General features: G+C 45.5%; 1 long non-coding RNA gene across 1 annotated transcript; it reads left to right on the forward strand.

The window, feature by feature from the left end:
* Nucleotides 1–2,077: 2,077 nt before the first annotated feature.
* On the forward strand, nucleotides 2,078–9,162 carry LOC146186663 (uncharacterized). Its single transcript, XR_014708148.1, has 3 exons — nucleotides 2,078–2,120; nucleotides 5,867–6,052; nucleotides 8,453–9,162. It is a non-coding gene; the product is annotated as an uncharacterized LOC146186663 (long non-coding RNA).
* The last annotated feature ends 3,730 nt before the right edge of the window (nucleotides 9,163–12,892 follow it).

Below are 12,892 nucleotides of genomic sequence, written 5' to 3' on the forward strand. Positions count from 1 at the left end.
TTTATCTCTGAATTAACTATTGTGAGATCCTGGGTTTCACAAAATGTTCCTAACATTTTGCCTGTTGCATCGGTAGCTCCATCAAAAAATTCCATATGGGCATTCATATCCCTTAAGATTATCACTTCCTTATTCTGGCCAAATTCCTCTAAGTCTTTAGCTAAACATCTGAAATGTTCTGAATTTTCCTCATTCGAGTCATTTCCTGTTTTTAGGTAAACAAACCCTAGTACTGTATCTAGGTTTCCCACTCTACCCTGGAGCCATATATGTTCTCTGCAGCTTTCCGTTATACTTTTCCAATCTTGGCCTTTGATTAGGGCCCCCAGGCCACCTCCTTTTCGGTCCTTCCCTTTTCTATTGCACCCCAGCCATGAGTATCCTTCAATGTGTGGAAGTTCTTCACTGTCTCTAAGGTGGGTTTCTGCTACACCATATACTACAAAATTTCCAGTTTGCAGCTGCTCCTGAATTTCATCCCATTTAATTCTACTTCTACCCCCTTGCATATTAATGAAGGCCAAATTTACGGGTTGTTTCTTTTTCCTCCTCCATGGCTTCGTCCTGCCCTTCCTCCCTCCATCTTTGTCTCCTACTTCTCGGTATGCAGGGGCAATCTGCTCGCCTGTGAAAAAGCTAGCGCCCTTCGCCCCATCCGCAGCCCAAGCTGCCATCCCGCTGGTGCGGTGTAATGGATGCCATCAGGCGTGAAGGGGAGGTAGTTCCTATCCCCATGTATCACCCTGTTCACATCCATGACATCGCACCTGAGGGCCTTCCCTACCTCCCAGATCATCTCATTAGCCCTCAGTACTTGGTGTGCTACATACGGGCCCTGTCCCTTGACTGCCGGCACTGTGCACAGCACTATGTGCACATTCTCAGCTGTAGCCCGTAGCTTCGCCACCCCTGTTCTTATCTGCCTGCCTAGGTTTTGTCCCCTGTTCTTCAGCACGTCGTTTACTCCGGCATGGATGACTACCAGATTGTCTCCTTCTCTATTTTCCCACAGCATATCCCTTGTCCTCTCCACTACCTGCCCAAAACGCTCGCCCGGCCTGCTTTCCACTTGTACTTTCTCAGTAAACTTCACTGTCTTTAAGACTGCCTTTTTAATTCTCGTGACATTAGAGCTCCCTACCACCCATACCCTCTTGCTGCCGGCTCCTGTCTCTTCCCTGTCAGTGGTATCCAGTCCCTGCTGCCTCGACCCCTGTGTCCCCTCTTCCCTCCGGTTACCATCGGGGCTCGTGTCCCCCATAATCGCTACATTCTCCCTGCGCGCCCCCTGTGACGCGTCCGCCCCCCCGTCGTCCAGGGTGGCATTACTGCCTGCATTCTTGTGGAGTGCTTTCCGTCCCTCTGCCTGTCTCTTTGTCCACTCTTCCACCTGATCTTCCAATCTGCTTGCCTTATCGCGCACCTCTCTCAACTCGCGCTGTAGGCTCTCCACCCTGACGCCCCACTCCTTCTCGACTCTTGTCTCAAACTCCGCCCTTCTCTTCCTTTCCTCCTGAAGCTCCTTCCTCATTCGTTCTACCTCCTTGGTCAGCTCCCCCTCTACTTTCTCCACCGCCGTGCATATTTTGCATTTCAAGCTGGCCTCCTCAGCTTCCATCATGCTCTCAAACCCTGTCTCGTCCAGGAAGCACCAGCGCTCACACGTTCCGCACTGGACGAGATCCCCAGGATCCCCACCCTTTGCTTTCCTGGCCGGCCGCCCCATAGCCTCAACTCTGCGACAGAATTCGCGTTGCTCAGAAAATTTTTCCGGACTAGGCCTAAATACTTTTTCCTAGCGCTGTTCTATGTTATTTAAGTCCTATATGTTTTCACTTCCCTGTCTCTGATCTTAAGCTAAATTATAATCTAAATTTGCCGCCACTATACGATTACATATAAAAACTGGTAAAAGAAAAGTACTCAGCTTCGGCTTCGGTTGTCCTTCGGCATGGCTGCTGCTGCTGCTGCTGTCCAATGTGCAGTATTGCTCATGTTTTCTTTCTGTAATGTTCTGTTGTTTTATAGGGTTGCCAGAACTTGTTGACATCTTCAATACTTCTGGGATGGCTGGTACAGCAGCAGGAAATACTGGAGGTACTGAGTGTTTTGGCTGTCCTGTAAGTGTTGATCAACTGATGCAATTAAAATTAAGTTAACCTGTAGCCCTTTATAAGAGGCACCTATTCTGCATTATTTTTTTATACCCGTTGCTAAGCATGATTCTCTCAGAAAGTACTGTGTGTCAAGTTGGGTAGTGTAAATGCCTCATTGGGGTACTGAAAATTGACCTGACAGAGCTGCACAGTCTAAGCAGTAAGAAATCTAATCATCCCAGATACACCTTCAGTTTTACTATGAACAGAAGAGTTTAACATCAAGTCTAAACAATGTTTGTTGCGCTGTTGGGACCATGAAGGTGGCACATCTATTAGATCAAAGTAGGGAATTCGCTTGTAGGATGAAAGAGCACTGAACAAGTGTAGAGGGGGAGCCTCAGTTAGCAAGCCGAGCCAAAATTTCGACAAGGGGACTTGTCTTCGTCTGGGCAGCACAATTACTGGTGGAGGTTTTAAATACGGTTTTGCTTCCGAAGAAGACAATCTAGGGAGGGGGGGGGGGAGAAAGAAGCAGGGCGAGAAGTGAAAGAATGTTTCCTTGGGTATGAATTTCTATGAGCATGGAACCAGTGCTTTCATCATCACATGAAAAAAAAGAAAAGCAGCAGCAGCAAGAAAATTTAATATGCAAAGTAAACGATTGTCAGCACCTAAAGCAGGTTCGATGCTGACACGTGTTTCTTGAAAGGGGACAGGTAGAACAAAAGGAAGATGGTTTACCCGGTATGAAGAAGTACTGAACAAGGGTAAAAGGGGTGCGCCTCAGTTCGCAGGTCGAGCCAACGTTTCGACAAGTGGACTTGTTTTCGTCTGGGCAAAGCGATTATCACTGGCAAGGGTTTAAATATTCTTTTGCTTTCGAAGAAGAAAAGGTTAGGAGGGGAAAGTGGGTGAGAAGAAAGTAGGTGAAGGAGTGTGGAGGGGAGGATGGGTGAGAAGGAAGTAGGTCATGCAGTGAAAAAATAAATAAATCTTCAGTCTGTATTTCTCAGCCTGGAACCAGGGATCTTGTGGTGGCCTGCAAAAGAAGTAAAAGCAGCATACCAGGAAAAACTAAAATACCAGGTAGATGATTTGTCACCACTTAAGAGGGTTTGGTGCAGATACACCTGACAAAGGGACAGGCTTTGCAAAGGGCCCTGATAAGGAATATATCTAAGAGGGCCAATTCTTAAAACTTTCTGCAAAGCTGGTGGTGGTTGGGGGGGGGGGGAGGTTAGTACAAAGTCACAGGATAATAACTGCACACTGAACCACAAATGACATGCAAAAGAAAAAGTTTCAGGACAAACTCAAGCAACAAGTGATAAGGGGGAAATGTGTTTGGAGAAGCATGTACAGCTTATGCTATTGCAGAAGGGAATAGAGTGTACATGCGTTGTGAATAAACTGTACAATTAACGCTATGTGGGATTGTTTCCCCGAATAGTTATATTGCATAGGGAATATACTTAAGGGATTCTCTTAAGTGGTGACTAATCATCTACCCGGTATTGTAGTTTTTCCTGGTGTGCTGTTTTACTTCTTTTGCTGGCCACAGGATCCCTGGTTCCAGGCTGAGAAATACATACTGAAGATGTTTTTTTTTTGTTCACTCCATGACCTACTTTCTACTCATCTTCTCACCCATCCTCCCCTCCCCACTCCTTCACCTGCTTTTTTCTCACCCACTTTCACCTCCACAGCTTTTCTTCTTTGGAAGCAACAGCATATTTAAACCCCTGCCACTGATGATCGCTTTGCCCAGACGAAGACAAGTCCACTTGTCGAAACGTTGGCTCGACCTGCAAACTGAGATGTACCCCTTTTACATTTTAGGAAACGTAGCGCAAAGAAGACAAGGACAAATGCAAACGCACCAACTCACCCAATTCAGCATTCTTGTACCCCTTTTACCCTTGTTCAGTGCTCCTTCATACATTGAAAGGGACAAGCATTCCAAAGGGACCTGATGAACAATACAGCTAGCTGCATGGGAACAGCTATCAAGAGGTTTTGGAAAGGGGAGAGAAGGACAAAAAAATTAAAATAACAACAAATCAGAGTATACTATACCTGCTAAGCATGGCATTATCTGAAACGATTCAAGGGGGAACCAAAGTAAGAAGTAATGAGAAACGAACATGTTTGAAAAAACACTTGGAGCTTTTGCTATTACAGGAGGGGGGCGGGGATATAGAGTATGTACATATGCTATGAATAAAGTGTACTATTTACACTTTATGGGATTGTTGTCATGACTAGTTGTGGCAGAGAGGAAATATATTTAAGGAATACTAATGCTTCTTTCAAGATAATGTTGCAAGATAACGACAACGAAGTGTTTCCTTCACTTGCCTCTTGGAAGGGACAAGGAGATGACAACAAAGTGGGCCTGGTTCCATGTTGCTGCTCGCGGCTATGCTTGTTGAGGCTGTTGTAAATATACTGTAAATACATAGTTTCCACGTAACAATATTTGCTCCTGTTGGTTCAAATCTTCTAAATTTATGGATTAGATATGCCACCCTATATTTTGTGTCCCTTGAAGATTTAAAGCCCAACATAGAGAATAAATAAATAAATTTCAATAACCTTACGGCCCATCTGATTGAAATGCTGGGAAGCTGCTTTTGGGAGGTTTTTGCCTGTGTCTGCCCGATGTTCATTTACCCTTCTGTTCATTGATTGCCCAGTCTCTTTCGGACAAGTTCGGAGCCATAATTGAAAACCTGCTTGAAAAGCCATGCCCTTTGCTGACTGCAAATATCGCTCTGTAGGATGAGTAAATGAATGCGCTTCTTCGACTGCGATGGGCAAGGCACTGATGCGTGGGGTGCAGCACAGATGTCCGCACAGCTTCTCCGCACCTCCAGTTCCCCCAATTTACTGCATGTAACACACTGCTCCCCTGCAAGTCCACCGTCGTCTGGGGAAGCCATCGCGCAGGGCAAGCCACGAAACTTTTGCTTACCAGTGACGACTTGAAATGTGCCCATGCCACAAAAGTGTAATGCGATGATCAATTACAGTACTGGTACCGGCAGCTGATCAGAGTTATCAAAACTTATGCTACGCCACACGTTCAGACTATAAGGATGGTCGACTCTGGCAAAAAAAAAGAAAAAAAAAACAGATCTGCCGCTCCAAGCGGCCTGGAGTAGAAGTTGCAGTGAAGGCATGTCGTGAATGTGGCAGTTAGTCTTACCGCCATATTCACGACTGCGCCTTCACTCTAACTTCTACTCCAAGCGGCCCCCGAGGCCCGTTTTTCGTTTCAGAAAACAACCTCCACTCGAATAACTCCCAACAGTGGCAGAGAGAACTCGAGTTTTCTCAAGAATCTCTAGTCCGCAGTGCCGCTGCCTTGGCGCCGCTCCTCGACCACTCCACTTGTAAACACTAAGGACATCACATCGTTTGCTCGCTGCGTGGACTTTGTTCTACCGGTATACCAAACTTCACGAAAGTGGATATGACGAGGATGCACCAAACCTTTCTCTAAAGCATTGGCTGAAAGTGACAGCGACCCAGGACATCTGGCACGTTATAGTTTTACAGGTGTGGCCGCAGCCTCTTGCTGCCCGCGCCGAGCTTTTATAACTGTGATCAGCCGCCGGTACCAGTACTGTAATTGATTATCGCATTATGCATCTGTGGTGTGGGTACATTTCAAGTCGTTGCCGATGAAGTGAACAACTTTTCGGAGCCTACTGAGTGCAGAGTTGAGGCGCGCATTTCACGGTTAATGGTGAGCTTGCTTGCAGGTGGACTCGAGCTGTGGGGGAGGCGCACTCCTTCCATAGCTCGCCTTGTCTGATGAACGGCGGCAAACTTGTCGTGGGGGAACAGCATGTCACATGCAGTAAGCTGGGGTGCACCGAAGGCGCGGTGGGGCTGTGCGGACATCTGTGCTGCACCCCACGCATCAATGGCTTGCCTGTCACCTGAGGGTACGTAGTGCGTCTTCGGACGTGCGGCACTGTCGAGGGAGTGCATTGGTGTGCTTGTCCTACGGAAGGATATTCGCTGCCAGCGAAGGCATTCTCTTCAAGCACATTTTCAGTTAGGGCTCCGAATTCAGTGTGTATGCGCTGAAACGCACTGTGAAGCAGCATGCAGGTTTTCACCATTCGCCCCCGAGCCCTCTGAAGGCCAAAGCCATGTTCATAGAAAGTGCCGGCTTTTACTTTTTTTTTTTTTTTTCAAATGTATTTTGATGTCTGTCAAAGCATGGCAATAAAAAAAAAGGCAAAGCAGCAAAGGGCGAGAACATCTCACACCAAACAAATAAAACTCTGTCACCAGCAGCGACTATTGCCAGGCGCAAAAGCATTTTTGGTAGTTTTTCACAGCCACCCTTTTCATCTAGCCCGCAAAACAAGTTCCACTATGCTCTTAACATCGAACTTGCTTGCGAAGGTTGTTGAAGGCTCAACATGAAAAACTAAGCGTGCTACTTTAGCACACAGTTTTCGGGCCAAAAGTACGCCTTAATTTCATCCCCATACGCCATTTGCGCTGCTTCGAGTAGAGAGAGAACTTGTCAGAGGAAATGCCGAGTTGGATTCATGAATCCTAATTGGCCCTGAAGTGGAGGAGTGGCTGTTTTCTCCACTCCAAGCACTGGTGGTAGAGCGTCGAGTCGAGGCACGTTTACAATATGGGCACTAGTTTGCATTCATGTGAGAAAACCATTGAGAACTTATAGTACAAGAATCAAACTGAACTTGGTGGTCTATATTGCTGAGACTTTCAGTTTGCACATCCCATTCCTATTATACCTGCAATGCAGTTGCAGGCTTACAGGCGCCGTTAAAACATTCACAGCGCCAATTGGTTTCATATTGAGTGGGAGCACCCATTTCATGGCAGTTGTATCAACACATGAAGCTCATGATAATTTTTGATGGCAATGTTTGTACCTCCAGCCGTCAGTCAGGATTTTAATTGAGATGTCCCAAGTTTGGTCAAAAGGTTTTCTGTGGGTAAAATTAATGGTAGAGCACCTGTTTGGAGCAGCTTGGCTCCACAGAAAATTTCAACTGTACTGATATTTTGAGGTATGCAATTGTATGTTACCAAAGCTTTACTTGTTTCGTTTGCTGTTTCTTCCAAATTCGCTTGTATTATAGTCACAAATGCATGCATTCAAGATTAAGCGGAAAGGGAAGGGCTTGAAAACTTGGGTTTTGTATTTTCTACACCGCTAAAAGACAAACTGTTCATGCAGTGAAGTTCGTAATATAACAGTGTTTTTTTTTTATATAAATGCTGCTGTGTAAAAACAAAATTTCGTTGTAAATTAGGATGGATTAGGGCGGACGTTAAGAAGCGGAGATTTTTTTTTTCTTGTTTTTTTGCCAGAGTCGACCGTCCTTGTCGTCTGAACGTGCGGAGTAGCATAAGCTATGGTGGATGCGAATGTTAAGAAGCGGCACATTTATCTTTTTTTTTTTTTTGCGAGAGTTGTCCATTCTTGCATTTATAAATCAACGAAAGCATGCGGTCAGCTGTGATCATGACACCGGCTTTTAGAAGGGCGGTACTGGTATATCTAACCTGGCCAGATTCGGGCTGCATTTGAGAATTTTATTCACTTATTTTGCGTAAATAGGGGCTGCCATATTTGTTACAGCTTACAGTATTTATTATTTTGTTACAGTATTTGATTGTTTTAAATGTTAAAAAGAGGGCTTTAATTTGTGTCTTGTTTCCTTCCTCTTCAGTTCATGCGATGTCAATATTTCCCCACCTACCTTACTCTATGGTCCAGAGTTTTTTGCGTCACAAATTCAACAATGCAGCGAGTGCATTGAAGAAAGCAAGTAAAGAATCATAAACAGGAAGGGTCAGGGTTCGGGCTAGTGGGTAATCTACATGAGGTTCCATAGTGCACATTAAAGAAGGGACAGAACACGAGCGCTCGTGTTCGGTCCTTACTTTGATGCACGCTATGGAACCTCATGCATAAACGGGAAGTATGTTTCATTTCTCATTCTCTGATAAAAAAAAAAATATGCTTCCAAGATTCTAACCCGCACTCCTTTATTCTGAAAAATGGAACTATTATATTCATGTCAGGATCAGATAAAAAAACAGAATGCCCCATTGTGGTTTCCATTACAGGTTGGTGGCTTTGCCATAGTCTACATTTCAAATACGGCGTTTCAGACATTGCGGTTTCCAACTCCAGCTCAGCTTTTTTACTTTTGTTTTGTCATCATTCATAACCATGTTAAGAAGGAACGAACCATCTGGTTTCTAAAGCTAGTTCTTGTAGCAGTATATGATTGTTAATTGGAATGTTAAAAAGCCTACTTTAATTTGTGTCTTGTTTTCTTCCTTTTCAGTCCACGTTGCGTCCAAAGTTTGGAACCTATCCAGATCTGCGGTCCGGACTTTCTACTTGCTTTCATTTAGCACGAGATCAGTGTTTTGTTACTCTATATATTGGTGTATTGTAGCACTGTTTCTGGAAAATTAAACTCTGTAAATAGATATTGAGTGGCATAGGCGTATTTCTTTTCCATGGACTGTATTGTGATTTAATGTGTGATATGATATGGCCGAAATTGTTTGCTGCGAGTACTATGAAAGACCCCATAGTGGAGGGCTTTGGAAATTTCGACCACCTGGGGTTCTTTAATGTGCACTGACATTGCACAGCACTCAGGCGCCTTGCTTTCCACCTCCATTGAAAAGTTGCTGCTGCGGCCAGGATTCGATCCCACATCCTCGGGCACAGAAGTCTTGCACCCTAACCACAGCACCACCACGGTGGGTCATTGTACACAAATGCTTCAAATAAAGATATAAAGGAAGTTGTGTCACATATATTCAGACTGGGTGGGTAAAATACGGACGGAAATAACGGTAAGTTAGCTTAAGTAACATTGACTTTTGAAAACTGTCAACCAAGGAGCATGAAAAAGGGTCATGACAATGGACACAAATGTCGCATTGAGGTGTTTGTCGGTATTGCCCTTCATTTATGTTTCTCGGTAGCTAGTTTTCAAAATGTCGGACGTATTTTCAGCATTTGGCAGCTATATTTTTGGTGCATTTTTGCAACATTTTTGTAATGCATCAAAAATATGAGTGCATCACATTTTTCATGTATTTTTAGTGCATTCCGAGAATGGTATAAATTTATGCTTTTAGTATATTATTAGTATATTTTTCTTGGTTTGGAAAATATAACTGCAACATATTTGTAATGCTCCAAAAAATATGAGCGCATCCTATTTTTCATATATTTTTAATCCATTCCAAGGGTACTTTCTCCCAGCATGAAAAATAGGTCAAGTACATTAGTAATACTTTCAAAGTACATTGTCAGTCTATTGGTGGAAGATTTTGTGAACCCTGCCAAGCTGAAGAAAGTACATTTTCAGTATGTTAGAAATATGCTCAATAGGCGAAAAGCATATTTTAAACATATTTATATTAATATATGCAGTGTTGTACTCCTAGTATATTTATAACATATTTATATGGCATTGGGACAAAAAAATGCGAAATTAATACGAAATAAATACAATGCGTTTGAAGTACATTCTTAGTGTGCCTGTTTTTTGCTAAGGGGGCCCACGGCTACTATCACCAAATTGCGCTCTGTGGAATTTTTCAACTGCCTATTTTTACTCTCTTTTAGCACTGCGCTCATTGCCATCCCTGGGAAGGTTCCAACTAACACTCGCTTATCACCCTTTACACGTTCCATGACATCTCGCCAGCACCAGCTCATGTTGTAATCCCCGGCGATAAGCACTTCGGCATTCTCCCTCTCCCTCTCAACTGTTGGCTCCTGTTTTCGATTATCTGTGTCCTTCTCTCTGGGATTTTCATTCTTCCTTACTGCATCCTTTTTCCCCGACTTCTTAGTAGCTACTTCTGAATATCTCTGTCGGTTCGACTCCCCTCGCCTTTCAGGACCGGTGTGCAATCCAGTGCAGCCTTACGAGCGGTAGGTTAGCTAGACCGCAAATGACGGGGCTTCGGTTCCCGCTAGAACGAACCGCAGTTTCAAAGTTCGAGATTATTTTAAAGCAGTCTTTTACCTTCTGTTCCTGATTATCAAATAATCAAGTTGAGACATTAGAATAATGCAAAGCTGTCTAACAATTTATGTGCCGTAATTGTTTAGTTCCGTGGCTGCAATAAATCATGCATAGAAAATGTTTGCTGTGATTCGTGAACTTTCTTTGAATAAGGGTTCAACATTGCGAACAGGTGGAATATGGAGTATTTTTTTGCGGACATTTAGAAGTTAGTAAACCCTTTCTGCAATAGTATTTGTGAAAAGTTTCTGAATGAACATCGCTGAGAGGACTTTGGAAAAATATCTAATTGACGTCCGCAAAAACATATCTGAGATGTCTTTGAAAAGGCGTCTTAGTATAGACTTGCTAAAGAAGTTTTTCAGGAAAATTCTTTCCGTCGACGTCCGTGAGACGTTTTGTTCTAGAATAAAATGTTTGTAGCCTTCCAGAGCTGTTTAAAGAAGTTTATTAGACGTTTTGTGTTTCGTGGGTGTCAACTGTCAAAATTTTACCAGCACTCCTCGTCTCAGCGCCGCTACGAGAATGGCAGCCTTTTTATTGCGAAAGCAATACTACTTGCACTTTCAGCCTTTGCCATGGCGCAATGGTGCCACCATTGACCTTAGTTGACCTCTGTGTGACGTCATGTGTGACACCACGCTCAAGAGAAGGGCGACCGACTCGCGCTGTCGCAAGCCGCGGCGGTGCCACCACCGGCGCCTAACTGCTGCACTCTCCACTAGGAGCGCAACAGGTGTTGTGTCGTCACGCTAAGAGAAGGGCGACGGACTAGCCCCGTCGCAAGCCACGGCGGTGCCACCACAGGCGCCTAACTCCTGCGCTCTCCGCTAGGAGCGAAACAGGTGTTGTGACGTCACACTGAAGAGAAGGGCGACCGACTGGCGCCGTCGCAAGCCGCGGCGATGCCACCACCAGCGCCTAACTCTTGTGCTCTCCGCTAGGAGCGCGATTGTGGCGTTACGCTTAAAACCCCTCAATAAACTAAAAGTAGCGCCATCTCCTCTCTCCTCCTCCGGCGGCGCCGCTCCTCCTCTCGCATTTCGACCGTGGCTCCACCTACGGGGTGCGCGACTAGCGCGCGCTCTCCGGAGCAGGCGCCCTTCACAGCTGTCTCGATCAGCGCCGCGCGCGCGCCGATCGAGGCGGCCGTGCGCCGGGTCTCACCAGAGCCTTGCATTTTGTCGCAATGTGTTCAGGTTAAAATATTACTCACTACTGAAACATAATTACCGAATGTTGACAGGGATTTCCCGCCAGAATACTTTCAGCTGTGAGTGTCATACACCACATATACGCGATTTCGGCGTTTGTTCACCTCGCCGTCATCTCCGTGTGTCCGTAGTTCGTCACATTTGGCCACTCAGCGGCATGCTTTATAAAATTTGTAACTCGGCGGACAGGAACAATTTTGGAACAGTCTGTGTATGGTTTCTTTGCAGCGTTGACTGGATTGCGAGCTGCCGGTAAACTTGAGAAGTGTGGCAGCAGCTGTCTTCCATGTGTTTTCAACTTCAGCTGCAGATCAAATTAACTATAGGCGGCGGAAGCTGCAGTCTGTGTGGAGTCTTTGCAGCTTTGATTGACTTGTGAGCTACCGGTAAACTTGGGGAGGGAGGTAGCAGTTATTTTTTTTTTATATTTGTCGTTGAGACGGTGCCGTGTTCAGCTGCCATGGTGTGTCACCATACGTACACGATTTTGGCGTCGATTTAACTCGCCTTCACCTCCTTGAGTCCGTCAGCCGTTGACAAAAGTGCGCAACATGCTTGAAAAAAAAATTAACTAGGCTGCGGAAGCTGCAGTCTGTGTGGTTTCTTTGCAGGTTGGACTGAATTGTAAGCTACCGTGAAACTTGAGAAGCGTGGTAGCAGTTTTTTTATATTTTGCGCTGAAACGGTTCCGTTTTCAACTGTCAGTGCGTGACACCATTTGTACGCGATGTCTGCGTTGGTTGAACTCGCCTTCACCACCGTGCTTCTATCAGCCGCCGGCCAAAGAGCGCAACATGCTTGAAAAAAAAAATTAAATATCCAGCGGGAACGATTTAGTAGCAGTCCGCGTGGCTGCAAAACACACGGCGATATGTACCGCGCGCGCGCCGCCCGCCCCGCTGGAAAGGAGGAAGCTGCACGCCCAGCAAAAAAAAAAAAGCGCGCGCGCGCACGTGACGGCGCTCGGCCAATGAGAGGGTCAAACCATGAAGGAGAGCGCAGGAGAGGAGGCGGGCGGCAAACTTCACATGTTGGCGCTACTTTTAGTTTATTGAGGGGCTTTAGTTACGCTGAAGAGATTAGGCTCGACTCATGTCGCTAGAAAGCAGTAGCTGTGCGAACCACCAGCGGCTTAACATTGATTCGCGGCGATGCCGCCTACCACTAGGGAAGCTCATCGTAATTCGCGTAAAAGATAGCGGTGAGCTACAGAGACAGAGGAAGAGCGTGAAACAAGACTCGCTAAGCGAAGTGCCCAGTATGTGGCTCGGCAAGAACTTGCGAGCTCTTCAGTGGATGATGGGACTGATTTGCTCAGTGTTGTCGACAGTGAAGATGGAGCCAGCTGTAGTCTTACCAGTGACGAACGTTGGAACTTGACTAAACGGCTGCGACGAGCCCATGAAACCCATAGTTGTGGCTGGTGTCTACATTTCACCGCAAGCAGGAGACGATGCTGCACTCAAAACCTTCGCAAACGGCCTGCCGAAGCACACTGATAAAAGAAGGCTCATAT

Source organism: Amblyomma maculatum, chromosome 6 (assembly GCF_055883805.1).
Source record: "Amblyomma maculatum isolate TAMU_Amacu chromosome 6, ASM5588380v1, whole genome shotgun sequence".
NCBI lineage: Eukaryota > Metazoa > Arthropoda > Arachnida > Ixodida > Ixodidae > Amblyomma > Amblyomma maculatum.